The 14,202-nt window shown below is 40.8% G+C and overlaps 1 long non-coding RNA gene and 1 other non-coding gene across 2 annotated transcripts in view; both read right to left on the reverse strand.

Annotated features, from left to right (window-relative positions):
* Positions 1-92: 92 nt before the first annotated feature.
* LOC128778629 (uncharacterized) overlaps positions 93-14,202 on the reverse strand; it is a 54,760-nt gene continuing 40,650 nt past the window's right edge. Inside the window, exons 2-5 of the long non-coding RNA XR_008424306.1 lie at positions 2,250-2,330; positions 946-1,115; positions 500-570; positions 93-155 (exon numbers count right to left, since the gene is read on the reverse strand). This is a non-coding gene — a long non-coding RNA (uncharacterized LOC128778629). The remainder of the gene's footprint in view (positions 156-499; positions 571-945; positions 1,116-2,249; positions 2,331-14,202) is intronic.
* TRNAT-CGU (transfer RNA threonine (anticodon CGU)) lies at positions 4,284-4,356 on the reverse strand. Its single transcript has one exon. It is a non-coding gene; the product is annotated as a tRNA-Thr (tRNA).

Here is a 14,202-nt window from a genome sequence, read left to right on the forward strand (position 1 = left end):
ACACCTGTTTACCTTTCACAAGTCGATACAAAGGTCCCAACGTCTGTGAGCTGTGGTCAGATTCCCCCAGGCAGGAGTGAGTGCTCTTCACTGAGTCAGAACAGCTAGCCCTTCACAGGGCCTTTCTGGGACTCGGGGAGGAGAGGAGAGGTGGTCTAAGGGAGGGAATGTACACAAAGCCAAAGTGCTGGTTTGGGCTACCCTGATTCGAAGCTGGTGTGTCTCCCTTTTCCTAGTGGTGCAGCTTTGAGGGAGTTCCTCAGCCTCTTCCTGCCTAAATTCACTCCTCTGCAAAATGGGGATAAGATAGTGCTTTATGGGGGCTCCCCCTAGCTGCCCACCCCGCAAAGCCTGCGACTCTTGATCTTGGGTCTGAGTTCCAGCCCCATGTTGGGTGTTTAAAAAAATAAGTAAGACATTAAAAGAAAAATAGTGCTTTATGAACATTAAATATCTTCTTTCCCCCGTTTCTTTTTTCTTCTAGAGAGAGAGAGCTCACCAGTGGGGGAAAGGATCCCAAGCAGGCTCGGTGCTGAGCAGGGGCTGGATCATGTGATCCTGGGATCTTACCTAAGGGGAAATCAAGGGTCCAGAGCTCAACAGATGGAGCCACCGACGCACCCCTTACGTGTCTTTTTAAAGAACAAAATGAGTTCATAAAGCTCAAGTGCTTAGAGATTACCACACAGGTGTGTGGTAAACTCAATAAACCTAGCTCCCAGTAACAAAATCTTTGGACTTCCCGGTTGACCCTAAGTCAGTCCCAGGAGCCCCACATTGTGTCTGATTCAATCATGTATCCCCATCTTCTAGCCCAATTCTTGCCAGCCATGTCATGTAAATAGTGAAACAATGCAAAGATGTTTAAGGAATTTTAAAACTACCCCTTAATTTCCTCCATTACCCTCTCACTAAGCTAACTCATGTTACCAGTGCAGTATTTACCTTTCACTCCCTTCTCTGTAGCCAGGCAGACATATACATAGAGAAGACTTTTTCCCCTGTTTTGACATCACTGGGATCATTGTCAACATGGTACTCTGTATCTTTTTTCCTTTTTCTTTTTTTTCCTTCTGCATCTTTTTTTCTTTTTTTTCTGATTTAACATCAGGGACCTGTCTCCAAGTAAAGAGATACAGATATAACTCATTACTGAAATAGTTCTTAGATCATATTTCATACTTTGGGTGTATGATACTTTATTCCTCAATGTTGAGATTTTTTTTTTTTGAGATGGTTTCTAATCTTGCTTTGCTTTGTCACTATCAACAGTGTTGCAATAAATGCCTATCTAGGAAGAGCTTTATATTATAATGATTTTATTCTTATAGGCTAGTTTCCCAAAACTGAGATTGTTAGGTCAAAGAATATGTGTTTTTAAATTTTTTAAAAATGTTTTTATTTATTTTTGAGGGAGAGACAGAGCACAAGCAGAGGAGGGACAGAGAGAGAGGGAGACATAATCTGAAGCAGGCTCCAGGCTCTGAGCTGTCAGCACACAGCCAGACGCGGGGCTCAAACTCATGAACCATGAGATCATGACCTGAGGTGAAGTCAGAAGCTCAACCAACTGAGCCACCCAGGCACTCCAAAGAATATGTGTTTTTAATATATTGAGTTGAATCACATGAAACTATTGATACTCAACCACTGTGACCTAAAGAAATCACAATTTCAAAAGGTTAAGCCTAATAACCTTGTTTTCCAAAAATAAATAGCAATTTACATTCCTCTCTTTTAAAAAAAAAAATGTTTATTTATTTATTTTTGAGAGAGCATGTGCGCAGGAGCTTGGGGGAGGGGCAGAGAGCGAGGAGAGAAAATCCCAAGCAGGCCCCATGCCCTCAGTGCAGAGCCCAACTCGGGGTTTGATCTCATGACTGTGAGATCATGACCTCAGCCAAAATCAAGAGTCGCCACCCAGATGCCCCAGCAATTTACATTCCTACCATCAATGTATGTGAGCTTCTGTTACCTAAAGCCAATAATCAGGACTGGTGTTATTGTTGTATTCACTTTTTGCCAAACTGATCAGTGCAAATGAACTTATGCCCACAAATGGCTGAGATCTGATTTTATTCACATTTGTACCCTTGTACCTACCTGTAGTATCATTTAGAATATTTTTCTTCCAAGTTACGGAGGACTCACATTGGCTTAAAAAATATGGCTCATGCGACTGAAAAGTGCAGAAGTAGAATGGGCTTCAGGGTTGGTCTGAATCAAGACCTGGCATATTTCATCCTTACCTACAGCTTTATGTGGCATCAGCATAATCCTAAAGCTTGCTTCCCTTATGGTAACAGAATGGCTGCAGCAGCTCCACTAACCTAAAGGAAAGACAAATACCCATGTCACAAAATTCCTAGCCAGAGTCCTCTACCTCTCATTGACTGAAATGCCTCTAAACCAATCTCTGGCCAATTAAAGACTGAAAAGCTTGGACCTGGGTTACCTAAACCTATCATATGTCATCAGGGATAGGATTCCTCTTTTCCTTTTGCCAGGCTTTCAATGAACAAGGCACTGAAAGATTCAGAACTCCAAGAGAAAGACTTCTCAGTTTTCAACATAAAATGGCATTAAGTAATAATCAGACGTTAGCGGTACAGTATTGTCAGTTTTGTAGGAAACCTTGTTTGTTGGCTTCGAAGGCTTTCAACAGAAGAACTGAAAGAAATCTGGGTGTCTCTGAGAAAGTGTGTTGGATTTCTAGAACTGCCATAACAAAATACCATAGGTTGGGTGGCTCAAACAACAGAAATTTAGTTTTTCATGGTTATGGAGGCTGAAAGTCCAAGATCAAAGTGTTGGCAAGTTTGGTTTCTCCTGAGCCCATGCTTTGTGGCTTGCTGATGGCCACCTTCTTTCTGTGTCCTCACATAGTTTTTCTCTGTGTACACACATCCCTGCTGTGTCTCTCTTCTTTAAGAACACAGGTCATATTGGAGTAGAGCCCCACCTAAGAGGCTCAGTTGAATTTACTCATCTCTTTGAAGGTCCTGTCTCCAAATACAATCATGTAGATTAGAGCTCACTCATTTATGACTTCATTGAACTTTAATTACCTCTTTAAAGGTTCTATCTGAAATACGATTTATTCTCAGGTACTGGGGTTGGGCTTCAGTATATGAATTTGGGGGGAACACAGTTCAGCTCATAACAAAATGTATGTATGAAAAGTAGATGGATGCACACTGTGAGGTATAATGCAGCAATCAGAAGCACTGGGTTAGATGTACATAAAGCAACTTGGATGGATCCTAAAAACCCAATGCTGCCTAAGAAAAGAACATCATATGCCCCGACACAGTGGGGCATATAACTCAATATCATTTCTACAAATTAAAAGTATATGCCCAGAGGGGTGCCTGGTTGGCTCAGTCTATGGAACATGCAACTCTTGATCTTGGGGTTATGAATTTGAGTCCCACATTGAGTGTGGAGATTACTTAAAAACAAAATCTTAAAAAAATAAAAAATAAATACAAGCATAACCTCCAATATGCATTATGCAAGAACATTTACAAAAAAAGACAAACTATACATTAAACACACCACTCTAATTGTCTATAGTAGAAGGAGGAGAAGAGTAGAGGATGGGTCTTTTCTTAAGAACATAAATTAATGAGAGAGAGAGAATTTTGGACAGACCAGTGGTGATGATACACCGTAAATTATGATGAGTATGAAGAACTCAACCCTCTGGTCCTGAGGTCCAAAATCAAATATGAACAGTGAAGAAATTAGGATACCTCTCTTCTTAGCAGGGTGACAGAAAGCTTTTGCCACAGTCCAGCTCCACAGACACAAGACAACCTATGTCCCTCTTTTTCCTCTAAAATATTTGGCCCATATGGTGACATCCAATTGCAACATATCCTTTCCGATTTGGGATGCAGAGAGTTTATGGTTTTCTCTATTATCCAACGGAAACATTGCAAAGTAACCAAAGTGGCAAGCATGTACAATTAATGGCAAAGAGCCAGATATAAACACTTAGAAAAATATTTCATGCTTGGTATTGCCTGTCCAATATCCACTTACCCCTCATTTTTCCTGCAAACATATCCTAATTTTGTTCAGGGTAGCAGTGTGCCCAGTTAAAGAACTCTGCTTTCCAGATTCCCCTGCAGCTGGGGTTTTGACACAGTTCTAGTCAGTAAGATAGAAACAGAACTCTAATACCTAATGGGTAGGGATTTTAGGAAAGTTATTGTTTTCCTGATTAAGATGAAAAGGGACAAACTTAATAGACATGATTTTTTTTTAAGTAAGCTCTAAGCCCAATGTGGGGCTTGAACTCACAACCCTGAGATCACGAGTCACATGCTCTACCAGCTGAGCCAGCCAGGTGCCCCCAGATTGGCATCTTTTGTCCTTGGTCTTTCTTCCTGCTTGGGATGTGGAGATACTGCCCAGTGGTACAACAAACATTTTGTGACTATGGAAGAAAGCCTTTCACTACAGACAGCAGTAGAAGAAGAGAAAAGGTGTCTGGTTTCCTGAGCAGTTGCAGAAGCTCTGGACTTTCTACTTTGGACTCCTTGTTATATGAAAAAAATAAATAAATAAAAAGGTTTTCAAGCCATTGTGATTTTGGTTTCTGGAACCACTGAATGCAGCCCTACATCTGGGGAATGGAACAAGATAAGCCTGTACCACCATGCTCCTGTCGTGAGAATTTATCAAGGCTATCTTTCTTCTAGATAAAGAGAGGACAATCATGACTATTGGTCAAGAAGCCCCTTCTGCCTGTGGGGTGAGAATTTACAAAGCTTACCCAGCATGCACGGACTAGATTTGGGGGAAATATCTGCAGTGCTCACTACATTATTAAACAAGATTGTTGAAAAGATTGTGACATGGGATATAAAGTACCGGCAAGTGGCAAACCTCCAAAACATCTTCATTTCCCTCCCCTCTTCTCTATCTTGTTTTTTTTTAAGCCATTAAAAAATACTTATTGACACCTTTTAGAATGGATAAAATAAAAGACAAGGAAAAAAAAAAAAACAAGAAACAACAAGTGTTGATGAGGACGTGGAGAAAAAGGAACCCTCATGCACTGTTGGTAAGAATGTAAACTGGTGCAGCCACTGTGGAAAACAGTATGGAGGTTCCTCAAAAAATTAAAAATAGCAATATTATATGATCCAATGATTCCACTATTAGGCATTAATGAAAATAAAAACACAAACTTGAAAAGACAGATGCACCCCTACGTTACTGCAGCATTATTATAACCAAGACATAAAAGCAACCTAAGTGTCCATCAATAGATGAATGTACAAGGAAAACAGCACACATGCGCGTGCGCGCACACACACACACACACACACACACAAGAATATTACACAGCCATAAAAAGGGATGTGATTGTGTCATTTGAGACAGCAAGGATAGACCTAGAGGGTATTATGCTAAGTGAAATAAGTCAGACCGAGAAAGACAAATACCATATGATTTCACTCACAAATGGAATCTAAAAAAATTGAATAAACAAACAAAAAGCAGAATCAGAACTATAAATACAGAGAACAAATTAATGGTTGCTAGAAGGGAGGGAGGTGAGGACTGGGCAAAATGGGTGAAGGAGAGTGGGAGATATAAGCCTCCAGTTATGGAATGAATAAGTCAAGGGAATAAAAAGCACAGCATAAGGAATAGAGTCAATCATATTGTAATAGTGATGTAATGGGACAGAGGTAGCTATACCTGTAGTGAACACAGCATAATGTATAAGTGTGTCAAATCACTAAGTTGTACACATGAAACCAATGTAACACAGTATGTCAAGTATACTCAAATTAAAAAAAAAATTACTTCTTGAGTACCTATTGTGAACAAAGCATGTTTCAGGTAAGGTACATCAGAGTTCAAAAATGAGAAAGACACTCTCTGATATTGAATATTGGAAGAGCTGATAAAATCACAGGTATGAAAAGTCTTTGTAAAGCAAATAAGAGTTATAGAAAGAAAGTGCCAGGAACAAAGTCTGCCTTGAACACTTACTTGCTTGACATTAAATGGAAGGTATGGATAAGATGTGACCACTCTGGGCCAACCAGAATCTCTTTCTCAGTCAGTCATTGTGGCTCAGGCTTATGAATGAAGTGAGTGTTATGATGATCAAGCTCAATCAAGGCTGTTACATCATCACACAGAGTTAGTTAGAATATGTCTTAAAGGATTAAGGAAGATTTTCCCTTACTTTGCTTTAGGACAAAATCTTACTCAATTCAGTGCTCTGATGTTAGGTTTCAAAGAGCTCTGATCTAGCGAGCTGAGGGAACACTCCACTTAAAACAATACAGTCACACAAATAATAAGAGAATGTATCTAGGCAAATAATTCAGATAATACAGATGTGTAGAGCATAAAAAGCAAAAGTCGTTATCTGTTTCGTGGAAATTACTTGATGGCTTTCTATGGCAATGCACTTTAAAAACAGACAGACCTGTCTTCCCTTTCTTTTCTACAACTTCCATTGCATTGGTCCAGTGAGATAAGGCTTGTGAAATTATTAGCAAACTGGATAGTAATATTAGTCTCATAAGTGAAAGAATCCCTTAATAAACATAAGACACTATGTTTGGAGAGATAACAATTATGCCTCTTCCCACACAGAACTATGACGTGTGGCTGGTGCAGCACCAACTAGGAGCCTTTGGTATCTAGTATTTCTGTCTTCTTTTTAAATTAAAACAAATTTATTTTAGAGAAAGAGATAGAGAGATTGAGAGCACAAGAGGAGGAGAGGGGCAGAGAGACAGAGAAAGAATCTTAAGCAGACTCCACACTCAGTGGGGAGCCCAACGTGGGGTTCAATCACACAACTCTGGGATCTTTTTTTTTCAAATACAATTATTGTCAAGTTAGCTAACATACAGCATATACAGTGTGCTCTTGGCTTCAGGAGTAGATTTCCATGATTCATCACTTACATACAATAAACACCCAGTGCTCATCCCAACAAGTGCCCTCTTCAATGCCTATCCCCCCCCTCAAAATTAGCCCCCAGCTTGTTCTCTGTATTTAAGAGTCTCTTATGGGCGCCTGGGTGGCGCAGTCGGTTAAGCGTCCGACTTCAGCCAGGTCACGATCTCGCGGTCCGTGAGTTCGAGTCCCGCGTCAGGCTCTGGGCTGATGGCTCGGAGCCTGGAGCCTGTTTCCGATTCTGTGTCTCCCTCTCTCTCTGCCCCTCCCCCGTTCATGCTCTGTCTCTCTCTGTCCCAAAAATAAAAAAATAAAAAAAAAAAAAAAAAAAAAGAGTCTCTTATAGTTTGCCTCTCTGTTTGAAACTATTTCTTCCCCTTTCCTTCCCCCACGGTCTTCTGTTAAGTTTCTCAAATTCCACATATGAGTAAAACATAGGATATCTGTCTTTTCTCTGACATTTCACTTAGAAATAATACCCTCCAGTTCCATATACGTTGTTGCAAATGGCAAGAGTTCATTCTTTCTCATTGCCGAGTAGTATTCCATTGTATATATAAACCACATTTTTTTTAATTTTTTTATTTTTTATTATATGAAATTTATTGTCAAATTAGTTTCCATACAACACCCAGTGCTCATCCCAAAAGATGCCCTCTTCAATGCCCATCACCTACCCTCCCCTCCCTCCCACCCCCCATCAACCCTCAGTTTGTTCTCAGTTTTTAACAGTCTCTTATGCTTTGGCTCTCTCTCCCACTCTAACCTCTTTTTTTTTTTTTTTCCCTTCCCCTCCACCATGGGTTTCTGTTAAGTTTCTCAGGATCCACATAAGAGTGAAAACATATGGTATCTGTCTTTCTCTGTATGACTTATTTCACTTAGCATAACACTCTCCAGTTCCATCCACCTTGCTACAAAGGGCCATATTTCATTCTTTCTCATTGCCACATAGTACTCCATTGTGTATATAAACCACAATTTCTTTATCCATTCATCAGTTGATGGACATTTAGGCTCTTTCCATAATTTGGCTATTGTTGAGAGTGCTGCTATAAACATTGGGGTACAAGTGCCCCTATGCATCAGAACTCCTGTATCCCTTAGGTAAATTCCTAGCAGTGCTACTGCTGGGTCATAGGGTAGGTCTATTTTAATTTTTTGAGGAACCTCCACACTATTTTCCAGAGCGGCTGCACCAGTTTGCATTCCCACCAAGAGTGCAAGAGGGTTCCCGTTTCTCCACATCCTCTCCAGCATCTATAGTCTCCTGATTTGTTCATTTTGGCCACTCTGACTGGCATGAGGTGATATCTGAGTGTGGTTTTGATTTGTATTTCCCTGATGAGGAGTGACATTGAGCATCTTTTCATGTGCCTGTTGGCCATCTGGATGTCTTCTTTAGAGAAGTGTCTATTCATATTTTCTGCCCATTTCTTCACTGGATTATTTGTTTTTTGGGTGTGGAGTTTGGTGAGCTCTTTATAGATTTTGGATACTAGCCCTTTGTCTGATATGTCATTTGCAAATATCTTTTCCCATTCCGTTGGTTGCCTTTTAGTTTTGTTGATTGTTTCCTTTTCAGTGAAGAAGCTTTTTATCTTCATGAGGTCCCAATAGTTCATTTTTGCTTTTAATTCTCTTGCCTTTGGGGATGTGTCAAGTAAGAAATTGCTGCAGCTGAGGTCAGAGAGGTTTTTTTTCCTGCTTTCTCCTCTAGGGTTTTGATGGTTTCCTGTCTCACATTCAGGTCCTTCATCCATTTGGAGTTAATTTTTGTGAATGGTGTAATAAAGTGGTCTAGTTTCATTCTTCTGCATGTTGCTGTCCAGTTCTCCCAGCACCATTTGTTAAAGAGAGTATCTTTTTTCCATTGGATATTCTTTCCTGCTTTGTCAAAGATTAGTTGGCCATAAATCTTTGGGTCCAACTCTGGAGTCTATATTCTATTCCATTGGTCTTCTATTTTTAATTTTTTGTGGAACCTCCACACTGTTTTCCAGAGCGGCTGCACCAGTTTGCATTCCCACCAACAGTGCAAGAGGGTTTCCATTTCTCCACATCCTCGTCAGGAGCTGTTGTTTCCTGAGTTGTTCATTTTAGCCACTTTGACTGGAGTGAGGTGGTATCTCAGTGTGGTTTTCATTTGTATTTCCCTGATGATGAGCGATGTTGAGCATCTTTTCATATATCTGTTGGCCATCTGGATGTCTTCTTTGGAGAAGTGTCTATTCATGTGTTCTGCGCATTTCTTCACTGGATTACTTGTTTTTATTATTTATTTTATTATTTGCTAAGTTCTTTATAGATTTTGGATACTAACCCTTTATCCGATATGTCATTTGAAAATATCTTCTCCAATTCTGTCGGTCGCCTTTTAGTTTTGTTGATTGTTTCCTTTGCTGTGCAGAAGCTTCTTATCTTGATGAGATCTCAATAGTTCATTTTTGCTTTTATTTTCCTTGCCTTTGGAGATGTGTCGAGTAAGAAGTTGCTGCAGCTGAAGTCAAAGAGGTTATGGCCTGTTTTCTCCTCTAGGGTTTTGATGGTTTCCTGTCTCACATTTAGATCTTTCATCCATTTTGAGTTTATTTTCCACAACCCTGGGATCTTGACCTGAGCTGAAATCAAGAGTCAGATATTCAACTGACTGAGCCACACAGGCACCCCAGTATCTAGTATTTATAATCCTCATAACAGTCCAGAGAAGCAAATATTATTATCTTCCTCAGAAGCCTAAAGAACCTGAAGTTCTAAGAGTCGAAATCAGTTAGACAAGCTCACAGAGCTAGTCAGTAGGAGGGTTGAGATTTGAATCCGAATTAACATGCTCCAAAGCCCTGCACTTTTCACTGTTCCATGTTACCTACCAATATAAGTGAGATGGATTCCTCTTGTAGGCAAGAACAAACGTGGGAAAGATCACACTTACGGGATCTCTGTAAACAACTATTAGTAATGTTATTTTGTACATACAAATATACTTGTCTTGGAATGTCACTCTCTCACCTTGGTTTCCTCTCTTAGTCCCTCCTTTCACCTTCCTCTCCACTTGGCTGGTGTCTGATGTAATTCTGTGGCAGAGCTCCTTTCTGTCGCATGAAGGCTGTGGCTGGGACTGGGACAGAGAAAATACAAAATGAACCTGAAATACCTTTTGGTACCAGTAAGTAAGAAAACACATAAAATATGATGGGAACAAAAAAGGACATGGAACATGTTAAAAGGATACAGAACCATCTTAAAGGAGCTTCCCTTGGCCGATTCTAAGACAATTTGAGCATCAAAACAAGTAATGAAATTGACAGATTAGCACCCATATGATTAACAATAACGATTAATACATTAGTGGAATTAACATATTTTATTGCCCATAAAATAAGTTTCCATGAGTTTATAAATGTAGAAGCAAAGAAAGATTTTCGTTGGAGCACCTGGGTGGCTCAGTCAGTTAAGCATCTGACTCTTGATTTCTACTCAGGTCATGATCTCGAGGTTTGTGGAATTGAGACCTGGCTTGGGCTCTGTGCTGATGGCATGGAGCCTGCTTGGGATTCTTTCTCTCCCTCTCTCTCTCAAAATAAATAAATAAACTTAAAAAGAGAGAGAGAGAAAGATCTTCTTTATAGTAAGAATGTAAATGTGGTTGGGGGGCACCTGGGTGGTTCAGTCGGTTGAGCGTTCCACTTTGGCTCAGGTCATGATCTCACTGCTTGCAGATTTGAGCCCTGCATCAGACTCTGTGCTCACAGCTCAGAGCCTGGAGCCTGCCTGCTTCAGATTCTGTGTCTCCCTCTCTCTCTCTGCCCCTCTCCCACTCATGGTCTCTCTCTCTCTCTCTCTCTCAAAAATAAATAACATTAAAAATTTTTTTAAATAAATGTGGTTGGAACGACAAAATTTAGAATGTCACCATTCTGCAACCATCGTATTAATCATTGGTTCAGGCAAAAATCATGGAAGCTAAAACAAATAGGTGAAAGTTTGTTTCAGAAAAGAATACACCTAAAAGTTTCTCTTCACACATTATTTATTAAAGGGAGAAAAGGTAACTTTACAGTATAAAAACCTGGCAGATAAGTGGCCAAAGTTAACATTAACAGTAATGAGACAGATGTTATCTTGCTCTTTCTGATATCATCCATTGAGAAGGACCTTGCATCGGTTCTGTGGTATCCTGACAGAAATGCATACCTGGAGTTAATTATGAGGAAACAGAAAACTCAAATTGAAAGAAGACCTTCTACAAAATAATTCACTTGTGATCTTCAAAAGTGTCCAGGTCATGGAAGTCAAGGAAAGCCTGAAAGATTGACTTTCTAGATTAAAGAAGACTAAGAGACATGACACTTAGATGCAGTGCAGGAAACTGGGTTGGAATGGGGATTGCAAGACAGCTCTAACTGCATGATAGAAACAGCCGGTGAGATCTGAATATGTACTATTGGTTAGAACAGGAGCTGGCAAACTGTGTATGACTCTCTGGTCAAATCCAGCCTACAATTTTTATATAGCTGGCAAGCAAAAAATGGTTTTAACATTTTTAAAAATTATGGAAAAGAACCACAAAACATAAAGTTTATCATCTAAGTCATTTTCAAGTGAACAGTTCCATAGTGTCAACTATATTCACGTTCTTGTGCAACAGATCTCTAGAACTATTTTTGGAAAACTAAAACTCCATACCCTCCAAATGACCACACCCCATTGCCATCTCCCCCTAGCCCTTGGTACCCACAAGTCCATTTTTTATGTCTACAAATTTGACCTCTTCAGATGTCTTCTATGAGTGAAGTCATATAGCTTTTGTCTTTTTGTGATGTGCTTATTTCACGTAGCATAATTTTCTTTTTAAAAACTTAAAAAATATTTTTTAATGTTTTGTTTTATTTATTTTTGAGATAGAGACAGAGCATGAGTGGAGGAGGGGCAGAGAGAGGGAGACACAGAATCAGAAGCAGGCTCCAGGCTGTCAGAACACAGCCTGATGCGGGGCCCAAACCCACAAACCGCAAGATCATGACCCGAGCTTAGCCGACTGAGCCACCCAGGTGCCCCATCTTTTAAAAAACTTTTTAAAGTTCTTATGTATTTATTTTGATAAGGAGAGTGAGCATGGGAGGGGCAGAGAGAGAGAGGGAGAGAGAGAGAGAGAGAGAGAGAGAGAATCCCAAGCAGTCTCCACATTCAGCACGGAGCTGGGTTTCCTAAGCTCAGAGTTCCTCTGCTGTGATATCAAGCCACTGCACGTGCAGTATTCACCTGGGCTCCCCTATATTGCCCCTGTGGGCTAGGGTGGGGTGCAGGTGGGGAGCCAATGTGAACATGAACTTCATGCTGCTTGCTGGGCTATAAATAATAAAGTCCTTTTTCTCTGACCAAGGAGTCTGTGTCTTCTGCCACCATCTGTGAAACTGTGGCAGGCTAACTTGCTAGCTTGCAAAGGAAGGTAAAAATCTCAACCCCTTCACGGTTCCTGACAATTACAAAGTACAAAAGCATGCAGTCATATATAAGGAAGCACAATTTGGCAAACAAAAATGATTATAAAAAGTAATTTCATTTTTCACTCCTATCTCTAAATGAATATTTAAAGGATTCAATTTATAATTATCTTACTGTACAACCATGGCACCATCCAGCTTCTTCCACATACAGTTATGGTCCCCATCTTATCTCCTAATTTGAAGGATATTCCAAATGACCCATGGAATCTAAATCTATCTGGCCATTATCCAAAATCACTGATCGGTGGCCAAGGGGTAGAGTAAAGAGTGTTTTAAGAGAACTGGCATTTCTGAACTCCCTCCAATATCTTGACTGACCCCTTCCTCATTGATTCTGGTGTGTGATGCACAATTCCTAGCATCTTCTTCCCAAACACCCAACTTCAGAGCAACTATATAGTTTTGTCCCTGTTACTTCTCAGTCCACTCACTACCACTGACATCCTGATGGCTGACCCAGGCCTAAAAGAAATACAAGTCACCAAGAAGGACATCTAGGAAACCCTGAGTGTGTGAGTGTGTGTGTGTGTGTGTGTGTGTGTGTGTGTGTGTGTGTGTGTCAAACACTATTAGAACAATGATTAGTGGTACTAGCTCCAGACAGAAAACCTAAGTGGTGGACTGCCTGGTTCTTCCATCATGATTTACATATCTTCAAGCCTGAAGGAGGAGCACAGTTACTTGAGTTCTCTCACCACGATGGAAGTTGGGGGCACCTGGGTGGCTCAGTCAGTTAAGTGTCTGACTCTTGATTGTGGCTCAGGTCATGATCTCACAGTTGGTAAATTCAGCCCCATGGCAGGCTCTGTGCTGACAGTGCGAAGCCTGCTTGGGATTCTCTCCCTTCCTCCCTCTCTGCCCCTCCCCTGCTTGCACTCTCTTTCTGTCTCTCAAAATGAATAAACATTTTCTTTAAATGATGAAAGTTGTCAGACCAAAGCCCTTTGGATCCCAGTGTATTTACTCTGTCTTTTACCATTCTTTGTCACGCCAAGTTTAATGAGGGCATAGAATAGATAACAAGAGAATGTTGTTCCGGAGAGGCTGGACTCCTGGTAAGTCCCAGTACACAGAGGGTGGCTGTGGGGATGGATCACCAGAGCCTTGCCCCTCCAAATGTGATCCCTTGACCAGCAGCATCAGCACCAGCTGTGAGCTTGTTAGAAATGCAGAATTTCAGGTCCCACTTCAGACTTACTGATTCAGAAACTACAGTTTCAACAAGATTCTTGGATGATTCAGATGCCTATTTTACAGACTGAGAAGTATTGCGTTAAAGCTTTCTATGTGGGAAACCCACAGAAATACAAGTTCTGCTTTATTAATGATGACCTGGGTGTGAGACAGAGCGTGTGTAATCTAAATGGCCTTGTAGCCCCTAATACCCTTCACACATCATTGTGGGTTTTGCTCCATCATCCCAGGAAATGTCTCCCAATCCTGTCTGGCATTCTGAAGCCATGTAATCTGTTCTGGGGTCTCTGATTGCTATCTCCTTATCTTGTACTGGGTATCATCTCCCTGATGCTTAGCTGTCTGCTCCACCCAATTCCACCTTTCATCCTCACCTCCACATGGCCATGGGACAATCTCATCCTGCCTGCATCCCACAAGCCCCATGTTAGCCCTCCCAAATTCTGCTTGTGTGGGAGTGGGGTTTAGTGACACACATCCACCTCCCTGCTAGAGTTCTACACGCCCAGCTAGAAGCCTTTGGCCAGGAAAAAGTGAATCAGTAAGAAAGTGGTCTATAGGA

The sequence above is a fragment of the Panthera pardus genome, unplaced genomic scaffold (assembly GCF_024362965.1).
Source record: "Panthera pardus isolate Hobbes unplaced genomic scaffold, ASM2436296v1 HiC_scaffold_20, whole genome shotgun sequence".
Taxonomy (NCBI): domain Eukaryota; kingdom Metazoa; phylum Chordata; class Mammalia; order Carnivora; family Felidae; genus Panthera; species Panthera pardus.